Source organism: Bombus terrestris, chromosome 16 (genome assembly GCF_910591885.1).
Source record: "Bombus terrestris chromosome 16, iyBomTerr1.2, whole genome shotgun sequence".
Classification (NCBI taxonomy): Eukaryota; Metazoa; Arthropoda; class Insecta; order Hymenoptera; family Apidae; genus Bombus; species Bombus terrestris.
This window is the reverse complement of record NC_063284.1, coordinates 7,035,394-7,047,858: the sequence shown is the minus strand read 5'-3', so window position 1 is coordinate 7,047,858 and position 12,465 is coordinate 7,035,394.

Here is a 12,465-nt window from a genome sequence, read left to right as displayed (position 1 = left end):
GCTATCATGTATGATAGTAGTACAATACGTATACATACATATTCCATCGTGCACGCGTGCATATATGTAACATCATGCAATGCGTGAATATAATGCTCCTTGGAATTCGAACATGTGTCTAACATACTTAGTTGCTTCAGAAAAAAATAAAAAAAAGAAAAAAAAAAGAAGTTGTACGAATATTAATAGTTAATTTATTCCTTCCACGAATATCTTTTATCCATCAAAATTCTGAAATTTTTAAATCGAGCATTATCTTCCCTTCTTTTAAGTTAATTCCAACTTGCAATCTATGCTAGTTTAAATTATAATAATATTTCTGTTTTGAATTTGCCTGCTGTAACATTCGTTAATTATATTTATATCAAAGCTAAGTTAATTACGCTTTCTTTATTTCGGCGAGAAGCCTGAAATGCTTTCAAAATTTTCCCATTTTCTTGAATTACATTTTAATCAAATTAGACTTTCTGGAAAGGGGGTAATTTTTGCTAGGAAACTTAAAAACTGCTGTAGGAAATAATCACTTTCAGTAAATGATGTTTCTTAATTCGTGCGTATTCTCCGATCCGTATTTTCATTAGTTATGCTATAGCTCTACTCAACCATAGTCGATTCAACCAAAACATGGTCATCCGTTACTCCGGTAAACGATGATCTGCGCGCGCATTGATGTCTTTTGTCTCTGGGACCACACGGGCGTTGAAACAACGTCTGTCACAACGGACATTGTTTCTTGCGAATACACGTATGCTTACACTGCGTTACACACGATCATTGCGATGAACGTTATTTTGTAGCAGATACAGTCAATGGCGGATCCAGAAGGTTTTCTTGGAGGGGGAGAGGCGAACGGTACAAAAGTACATAATAAGTACATAAACATTGAACGTTCTTTTATAAGATTTAAAATTTGCTTGTAATTTATATTTTAATATCTCTATCTGATGCTATAGCTTAAATAATTAAATTGACGTTAATTATGCCCATTATATACCCAACAAATTTCGGGATGTGGCATTATAGCTTTGAATAAAAAGAATATTTTAATGTATACTTCGAAGTGTGCGAAAAATATAAAATAATTTATTTGTATAAATATGCAGAAAAGGAGTTTCTTGTAATAACTTGTAATAACTTGTAATAATTCACAATAAACGAATCGAAAAATATTTGTGAATGTGGCATTATAGCTTCGAATAAAAAAATCTTTTTTCTTTTTAATGTACACTTCGAAGTGCGCGAAAAATATAAAATAATTTATTTGTATAAATATGCAACAAAGAAGTTTCTTGTAATAACAATAAACGAATTGAAAAATGTTTGCGAATCATTGGAAGAACGTTCTTTATAAAATGCATATGTATATAACACGCGTCTTATAAACTTCCGTACAACCTCTTCACGTGTATACAATACAGAATATGCGTCAACAAAATCCAACGTCCGTTCTACTATAAATATTTCGAGGAAAAATTAACGTACATTCTTAGTGTGTAGCTTTCAATATATACGACAATATATTCTTATAGCGGATATCACGCAACGGATGTTGTTTCAACGCTCGTGTGACTCTAGTCTTAACCTTTGAATCTTCGGTACACAATTGCGTTTGATTATTAGATCATTCTAGTAACGTAATGGTTGAAACACGTGTACAAGGCCATGGTAATCTTTAAATTTCGTATGTTCATATAAATTCCAGTCCGATACTATTTGGAAATGTTCGAATAGTTTGCCGTTTTGAGAAAGAATGACCCTACTACAAAATGATGCGGATCTTCTCGCTATGCTTTTTTACTTTCGTACATATGTAGAATAATTCAGTAGCGTATCCCTCTCAGATGTCTTTGGAAAGTGTAAATATACGAATGGATACGCGTTAAAAATATAGAACCTAGGCAAAGACTCTTTTCAGCCACTGAATATGTACTAGATATTATACATTGGATATTTAATACAGTACGTTCTGTACAATTGGAAATGTTGGAATGCCTGAAAAAAAGCGAAGAATAGAGAAAAGTGTTTCGGACAAAAGCTGTATGATATTGAGAGGACATACTGTGCTTTTATCTATTTGACTTTGCGCTAATGGCCTTATTTTTTTACTGTAGCTGACATATAGATGTTTTGAAAACACAAAAGCTTCTTGTGTCTTTAGCACCATCCGTTTCTGCTTACAAACATCCAAGTTTGATGGAGCGATGCAAGGAATTAGGTAAAAGTAAATGTTCGGAATAGACTGGCTGTTATAGAAATAGTAAGAAACTGTGGTCTTATGTTTTGGCAATGACGTACCAGGAATAACATTAGGAAAAATATCTTTATGTGTTTTGGTGGAATATATCAAGTAACGAATTTAAAAGTTCATATCGATAAATAATAGTCGGTACGGAAGACATAAATTTGTAATGTTTTGAAGATATCTAAATTCACCTATAAGAACATATAATGAGAAAGGAAGACATCCATCTAAAGGTCTCTCGTATTTTTTCAAATATTTGATCGTTTCCAGTTAAATAGCACGTACTGTATACGTATGTGTATTCCGAGCATTTTTGCACTTTTCAGTTTCCCATAAATGCATGAACATCCGGAGTCTAGTCATTTCATCATATTTTTGAAGAGTGAGAATTCTTAATTCTTCCTATTTATATAAGAATAGTGATTAATAAAATTATAGTAAGAGTGGTTATTATGTAACTGATTGGAAGTTATAAGTACACAATAATAGATAAGACGTATTAGGACAGGTGATAATGAAACACGAAAATATTCTATTCCTAATGAAGTTATAAAATACATCAATAAAAAAGTAGAAAAATATTCGAAAAAATGATTTTAAAGAGGAATAGATTAATGTTTTATTTATAAAAAATATCTGAAGGATATTTCAAAACTGTATTAATTAACACAGAAAAATTTGAAAATGTTCAATGTGAATTTTTAGGTTTTATATAACTTTAGAACAATTTTGTACAATTTTCTAACGAGTTTTCATGGAATTGCATTCCATTCGTTTGAAATATAGCGTTTAAAGCTGTCGATTAAAATAGTTGATTAAAAATTAATGAATTTTTTATGTACATGTATTGATATTCAATTGATGTAACAATTTATAATACTTGGAAATATTCGTGTCTTTTGCATATATGATAAATTTGTTCTTTTTGTTCATTAATATGCAAGCGACATGGTAATCGCCTGAAAAAAAACGTGCTATGTAAAAAAGTACATTTGAAATACAAATGTCTAACTACGACTCATCTACGTGTGCAAGTCAGATTGTCATCTTTTCCATACAAAATTACAAATATTGATCTTTTTTACATTCATAATCGTCGTATTACATATTAGTTATGTAATTAACATGTTTGATAAATAAATCTTATTCCATATATCTTATTTATTATCATGTATAAAAACATCTCTTATGAATTTATGCAATACAACTGTAAAATATCACGCAACGTAAGATGGATTATGTTATAAGTGCACCTCTGGAAAATTAATAATTCTGACTTACACTCTTTTGTTCGTCCAGCAGAAGAATATACGGCAACCATTTAAAAAAACATAATAGAACTTCTACAAAAGTTATTGTTTCAAATTATGCTTCTCGATGTAAAATCCAATCTTAATCGCCCTATGTTTTTCCGTTGTTTTCTTCGTTTCCCATGTTTCCTCTGTTTTGTCAATAGTATTGAATTGGTTCGCGCATATACAAGTCATAACATTTGCTTATTCGTACGTCAGAACCAGGCAACATTAACTTCTAAACATTGAATTCTATGCATCACACGTTATCATTCTCGGAAAAATGTGACACAAACATATGCTGTAATTCCTGTGCTTTACCTATCCGAGGGCATCAATTCGCAATCGCGATTGTACGTATATTTCCAGTGAGTAACGAAAGCATTTGGATAACGTGAGAATAACGTAGGAAATAATTCATCGTTTAAACATGGTATACACAATGGACTGTGATTTGTCGAAACCAACTGCACGTATACAATGGAACTCGATTTATTCGAACTCTATCTACCATGAATGAACATCGTCGGAATGCGCAATTTATCGAACTCGGTGCTGAGCTCCTGTTATTGCACTAACCCTTCGCGGCGTACCGCTTATCCGAACTAATGACATTCGTAAAACCAATCGTAATGCGTCTTCTGTTAACCGTTTTAGTGCCGAACAACGATATATCGTTGTTAGCAACGCTTGTGAAAAGTACCAACGACGATGTATCGTTGCGTATGCGGTCCCGCTTTACTATTCGCATCGCGAGACAACTTTATCTGAAATTAAATTTGTAAAACGTTATAAATGGTTGAATTTCTCTGCGGAAATCCTGTGTGAGATATTCCACAAATTGAAAAAATTGCTTATGGGTTTATAGCTTTTTGTTATATTCCGCGATAGTTGATACCGAGATTGTGTATACGCCAGTGCCATAAGATAAAAATCCGATACGGGAGATTTGCTTGAGACCGTAGTCACAGGTTTTAGATAAGACTGTTTGGAACAGTATATCTGCTTATGTTTCACAAAATAATCTTGCATCGACAGGACGAGAGTAAAACTTTTGGCGGGCCTGTGCGAACATCGCGCACAATTTGTAATCTGTGTAATAAAGGATTACACGGTGTATACATTAGTGATCATCAATGCTAAGTAAATTATTTGTGTGAGTAGTAGTAAGTAAACATTACACATTTTCAATAGCCGGATAACTATAAATGTTCATAATAACGTTAGAATGTTATTTCAATGATGTTATACTAGCTCATTTGTTCTCAAGCAAGTAATCCTCACGCTTACTGCGCATCATGGGATTATCATTTAGTTTTGTATTTTAATATTAGAAATTGTGTTACATATAATTGAGAATACAGTATTTATGCTTTATACTCTACGCGTTCTATATCAAACTATGACCAAATCATGATTCTTCTTATTATTTGCAAGTACTGTGTTTATAAAAGAGAACTGATTTTTCCATTTCTCTTAACGATTTTGAATAAGTATTATTAGTGTGATTTTCAACAAATATTGAAATACAATTGGCATTAATTTATTCTCCCTTTATTTCATAATAATATGTTCCGTTTTAAATTTTGTAAATATCATTCTTACATTTCTTTTATGACCTTTTTCTCAAAATTTACCAATTTATATTAAAGGTAAAGTACAATTATGATATATATTATATAATATATAATTAAAAGATATATAATATATTATAATATACGCTTAGGTACAATTCTTTTGGCCGCCACTAAGAGTTAATGATCGAGGAATGGGATATGTCTCTCCTTAGCACATTGACTGCCACGTCACCCGTATTCGGGTGACAGCAAAGTTTCTGATAGGGCCGCGTATTCGGGTGACACTTATTTGGCTACTTAAGAAGGATCACCGTAGTTATTTGAAAAGATATTCCACAGGAAGTAATAAAACTATTAAATTGTTATAAAAGTAATACGAAAATGGTTTATTAAGAAAATTATTTAGAATTTTGAAGCATTCTATACAAAGCTGAGTTTAGTCGGGACAATTTGGACAATGAGTTATTGTTTTCTTTAAATTCTCCCGTGTCTTTGATCGGTCCGTTCGACGTCTTTTATCTGCATAACATAGTTTGCATGCGCGTCTAATGCTTTTTCCGGAATCATTTTTCCGAACGGCGATATTATGCTGACTCCGTCGAATGCAAGGGTTTTTTGTATTTTCAGACAACCCTAATAATTTTCCAGCTAATAATTTTCTAAATCTTCTAATCTTTACATCCTTTCTTGTTGCAATTTTCTGATACAAGTAAGTTTATTATTTCGTCATCGACGAACAGCTCAAACACATCATATAGATTGATATCGCCAGGTAATTGCCTAATGAGGCCGCCTGTCTTGGGGAAAGGAAATGACTTTTGCCAACCACTAAATTCATTTCATTCACCAAATTGAATTGTACTTTCCTCGGTATTATCAGTTCTTCTTTCTTCCTCAATGACTAATTCTTGTAAAATCTCGTTAACAGTATTTTCATTACATTCATTATCACTATGATTACACGTATCAATATCCGAATCAGAATCAGACGATAATTCTATTTACATTTCTATTACTATCTGAATTTGTGTAAGTTTTATTTTTCACTGCTATTTGACTCACTAAGAAATAACTTCTCCATTTTTCTTTTCGACATTGTAACGAATTAGGGTATAGATTTTAAGTTATCTAAAATATCGGTGGAAGTATCTAGCAGAGTACGCTTGGTACAGCGGCACTCGTGGTCTAAAGGAGATTTCATTGAAAATATGCGCGGTAGTCAACGTGTTAAACTTATTGCTCCACCGCCTATGTATTCGAATAGGTGAGTATAAATTCAGTTATACGAACATTAGCTCCTATCACCTATACGAACGAAGAAACGATAGTGGAAGAGAGAGTTAGTGGGCTCCTATTATCCAAACGATTTAGTTATCCGAATCGCCCTGCTTCTCCCGAACTGCGTTACTAGAAACAGGACAAGTTCGTCCCTCAGGTTCCCCCACTGCCGTTCTATTCTCCTCATCGCAGTCTACAACTATCGTTGTAGTTGTATGTAGACTGTTGGCAAGTGGAGGTGGGAGAGGGGAGTCGGGTGTACAAATAACGTTGTGTTGTATAGACGCGACGTGGAGAGACGCAAGAGTGAGACATGCGACGTAGGGGTAGAGTGGCAATGGTAACGTCGAGGGACACTTGTCCCTGTTTCTGGTAACACTGTCATCGAACGGTTTTAATAACTGTCATTGTACTAGCATATAGTTTTACTGGTGTTAATATTCGAACACATAAATACGTATATAATTTCTTTCTAACAATAATATAATCGTACGATAGATTTTTACCGTAAAAATTATCTTGTTTTGCACTTTTATTTTCGCGTCGCAACAGCTATATCATGTTCTTTATTTTTAATTATTTTTCATGCTTATTTTATCTGATAACAATTATTCGTAATATTTTTCGTCCTTACTTTCACAATGAGTATCTTTAAATTCCATTAGACACGTTTGAGATAGAAACAGAACGTAAAATTATGCATCTATTCGTCTCGTCCTTTTTGTATTCTTTGACTTGTTTATTTCATTATTATTATTACGAAACGATTTTAATACAGTTACATAAGATGAAATAAAAATCACGATGATTATCTTTATTATAGAACAGAACGTTGTTCCTTATGTAATAATGAAATGTTTTTTATCGACGTAAATTCTGTTTTCTTCTTCGTTAGATTTTATTTCTGAAGAAATGAATTCAGATTCGTTTTATAGATTAATAACGATATTACTCGGTAGTAGTACTTTATATTTTTGTAATTTTTATATAACAATCAAGAAACAGTAATTCCACGATTTTAAGTAATTATATATCGCTTATTTACGTTACATATCGAGCAATTCTTACTCTACAAAAATGAAATAATCTTATTTATTTATGTTTAATACAGCTTTATCTTCATATTTGGTCAGAAAATTTCGCAATATTTTTAAATTCTTATAGCTTGCTTTCTTCCACTAATATTATCGGATTCTATTTATGTATTCGGAACTTGTTGACTTGCGAATTAATTTGCAAAAAGGTAAAGTTATTTCGGGGGTACTGACATCAAATTTAAAAGTAAAGTTATGATACAAGAATCCATTATGCAACAGAGTAAATTCTATAGTAACTGAATCTTCTGTTGCGTGCACGAAATAAATAATCGTTTAGTGATTATCGCAATTACAATGCAATTATGATAACCCCATTTGTCAGTACGTAATTATCCATTTATAATTATAAATGAATTAATTCTACACAGCGAAGTGAATCAAATATGTTATTTTACCTGTTCACAATAGAGATGTCAGTTGTGCTGACATTATTCATTCTTCCTTCTTGCAAATCGGATTGTTAGTTGTGCTGACACATTGTTTCGAGTCTCACAAACGTATTCCGCTATATGCGTGCGAAAATACCTTTCTTTTTTGCTAATGTAATGTACTTGACAGTGTAATGAGAATTATTTCATCGCAAAGTTAAACGAATCTCCCTTAATTTTCATTACAAGGATTATTCGTTTAAGTAATTATTAGTAAAACTGTATGTGTTTAAATAAAATCGAAGTTTGTTAAAATTAAAGAGGCTTATTTGTTCGAAATTGAATAATTGTCGAGAAAAAGTCGAAAATATGAATTGTATATTTGAAATTACTAACGAGATATATTTTCCACTCTATAGGTCCATGCTAGTTGGTCTGTAATTTTCAAAACGTGTTCAAAATATTATTATTTATTTCTTATATTTATTTAAGTATTGAATATATCGAGTTTCTGGTTAACATTGCTCAACAAACGACTTAATATTTTGAAAAAAAAACTTTATCGAACAGCGTCAAAAAGTTTCTCGCTTGTATCGAACATAACGCTTTTATGTACGTTGATATTGCTACGAAATGCGATAGCCAATAACGAATATTTCGATAACGGCATTGTTAACGGTCACCTAGTGGCCAGGGACGTACCCTGAAAGTTACGAAATTTGTATAGTCGGAAGATGAGACATTAGATTTTAGTGCGCAAGTAGTTACGTATTTTACAAATACAAATTCGCAGTTATGTCGTTATTGCATCGGGATGGTGATATGTCTGAATTATAGCTTATCTTTCCCATTACATGCGTCGCACGCATATGACGCACTAGTTGCTTCCTACAGCCCTCAGCGTTACACGTATGTGGACTAAAAGGTCTGAAAATCGCTTGTATTCAAACATTTACAACTATTGAACATTTTGTTTTATTATATATATAGAAATATATATCGTATTATGTAGCACATTGAGAATATTTTTTTTTAAGTTAACGCAATAAAATCGTATATTGATGGAAAGTTGAAATACCAATATGGCATTTGCTTAAACTGCAGTTATAAGTAACGGTTCAACTATAACTTCTTTTCGATGACTATAAATTATTCTTAAATTTTTCCTTAAACGGCGGTAGCGAAATGTTGAAATAAATTAATCTTCAATGTTTTTTCATAAACTCGGTTCTTAATTGCCGAGTTAACAGTTGAGATTAACCCATTTGCATCATGACCCTACTTAAGAGGACTGGTCCCTATGACCGCGCGCGGTCGGTCGTAGGTGCAGTAAATGATATTGGAATTCTTCATGGAGTTTATCGAAAATTTACTGTACAAAACGATTGGTAATGTTACTTTGCAAACATCGCATCTTACATTCTTTATAACAGAGGAAAAAAGAAAAAATTATTTATCTTAAAAAAAAAAAAAAAAAAAAATAGGAAATAAGAAATTAAATCATATTATTTCTCATGGAATTCTTTAAAATGGTCAATACAATAAACTGATATAGGCGAGATACTGACAAACGGATCAAACGTGATCTCTCACATCTAAAGAATACTTAGCGACTGAAATAAGAAGTCGCAGGCGCGCATAATAATCCGCGCTTGGATACAAATGGGTTAAATTAATTTAACCGGAATCCAGAACTATTTATAACTGCAAGCTATGTAAACGGTAAACAATTTTTTTGTAACTGCAGTCGCAAAAATTCTAAAAATCTAAACCTAGAGGAGAAAACATATCAGAATGAAATATCATATAGTTTTAAGAATCGTTGGATATTCATCGTCGTTTAATATTTTTGATGTCACTTTTTGTACACTTCAACGTCATATGAACGTATATAAACTTTTATATGCGTCCTGTAACTCATGCATGCATGTTGGATATCAACACCGTGATTTATATCTCTCCTTTCGTTCTCCTTTACCAGTTATAACGCTGGCTATTACATACAATGGGTTAAGAAAAAGAGACAATTTCCTGTAAATATATCTCCTTCTATAACTGCTCAGATAAGTTTCTGACCTATGGCCAGATAGTGAATGGCTATTGTCCACGTGTATTCGCACTCGAAATTTGCCTGATTCATCGAATTTATGCCTAGTTTAATTATGACCTCACAATTTGAGCCTGTCGAATGAACGTACGATCGAAGAATGGAAGGGGAACGAGTCGCGTGAGAATCCTAACTTGTTGACATTCTTGTTGTTGATAATAGCCAGATGATACTTGCCAGATCGTTTAACCTCTTGCCCTACGGCATCGCGTGAGACTCGCGATATGATTCACGGGTCAAGGAAAGAAGCCACGTTTGTCACTGATATATATTGCTCGTTTGTTACCACAATGACATTATTGAAAATTTGTAGTCGTTGAGTTAATAACATAGAGAGGCAAAAAAAAGTTGTCATTGGTACTTTTTACGAGCCGAGTGTTGTAAGTGAGGTTATAGAACTTGCCTTACGAGGAGACTTGGGTCGCTATAGCATTGTGGCGTTTCTAATTAATATGCGTATCTATCTTTGTAATTGCGATAAGCTTCTCAAGAATAATTTATAGTCATCGAAAAAAAATTATAGTTGAGTCATTACTTGCAACTGTAAAGCAAATAGCATATCGGTATTTTAACTTTCCAGCAATGTACAATTTCATTGCGTTAACTTGTAACGAGGAAAGAGAGAGAGAAAACGAATTTTATTGGCCGGTTTAGCGCATTTGAACTCCCGTCGTACTTTCAATTGTCTCCAGCAGACATTTTCTATTTCCACATTAGCGTCAATTTGGAAACGTTATTCTTAACGATAGATAGTGAAACAAGTCTTACTCAGGGACAATTGATAATGGAATACGATCATCAAATTCTTTCTAATTTTCAAAACGAATTCTTTTGGAAATGAGGCCTTCTAATAGAATTTACGATGGTCTCGAGTTGATAGTAAAAATACTACTATTATCGTAAAGATAGTATTTTCCAAGGGACGAATTTCACTTAAGTGTCTACATGTACATTAATGTAGATACATACATATATTATCTATCTTATTAATAACAGATTTAACATATTTTGCGATAAATTACTCTATATGATAAGCAACTCATTTTGGGAAGCAATTTTGGGAATTTTTTTACTTTCACCTTTTTTCACATGCTGATAGATTGTGTGTTATATGTTAGGATAAACCTAATTGGAACGGGTGTAATTGGCGCGTAATTGAAACCACTTCGATTGGTCGAGAAATATTTCAAATAAAAGTTGGATGGTTTCGAGGGGAACGTAATTTGACGCGATTAATTTTTCCGTAGGAGGATGCACAGAGGGCACATGTAAATGTCAAGTTTTTAAGTTGTTATTGCATTTTTTTTTTTTTTTTTGCACATATAGATTCTTCAATACGTTCTACGTCAAAACATACTACGAAATCTTACGCGTTGTTAATTTTTGAAATATTTGACCTTAATTTCTTTTTCACGTAGAATGTTCCGAAGAATCGATAAATATAGTATGTAAACATAATTGTGTTGAAAAAGACATAGCACCACTTAAAGAAACGAACTTAACCTTTGTATGGCCTCTACGCATTCTCCGAAAAAAGTACTCATAATATTTTAAATTATGTCCTCCTCCGAAACCGTTCAACTTTCATTTAAAACATTCTTCAGTAAAATCATAGTCTTGAAAATAACTCCCGATGTTTTGATATCGAGGTTCATATTACAAGGCAATACATTTAGAATGACGCACGAAAAAAGCAAGAATTCTGTGAACGGACATTTATTTATATAAGCGGTTGTTTATAGAAACGTAATAATTATAGAAATAACAATAATTGTATTGATAAGCGAGCTGCGTAAGAAAATGAAAATGAACTACGTGTCACGATGTAGGTCATCGTTCAAAATGAATATTTTCTCTAGAAGTGGATAAAATTTTGAATGGGAAATGCGAGAAAAGTGTGTCTGGATGTTTAAAGACTGTTAGCGCAGTGAAAAAGAGAAAGGAAGCAGAGAGTGATTAGGAAAAGTGGGTCGTGGTGTGAAATATTAAATGAGGTATACCACGGAATAAATTAAGATAATAATTGTAAATGAGCCTTTAAGCACATAGTCTTTAACAATACAGAGTTATCGTTATACGAAGCATTTGTCTCATTTGTGAATTTGTATTACAATTTTTCAACTTTTATATCGACGATTATTATATCAATGGTCTTCAATATATATATATATATTTATGTACAGTTTGTAATTAAAGATGCCAGCGACAGTGATAGAATTATTTATCGCTTGAAATTTTATCGGCGCTATAGTGAGACTTGAGTTATTAATTAGTTTTCGGTCGGAACATTTCACATTTGAATATAAAAAATGTAAAAGGTAGCTGGTTTCGAATAATAAGATAAGATTATCTTGACAGTTTTAGCACATGTATAGGATCTTCCTTTGAAATATTAAAAAGGTAGCTGGTTTCGAATAATAAGATAAAATTATCTTGACAGTTTTAGTACATGTATAGGATCTTCCTTCGAAAAATAAAATTTACATCTTACAGAATTGCGATTA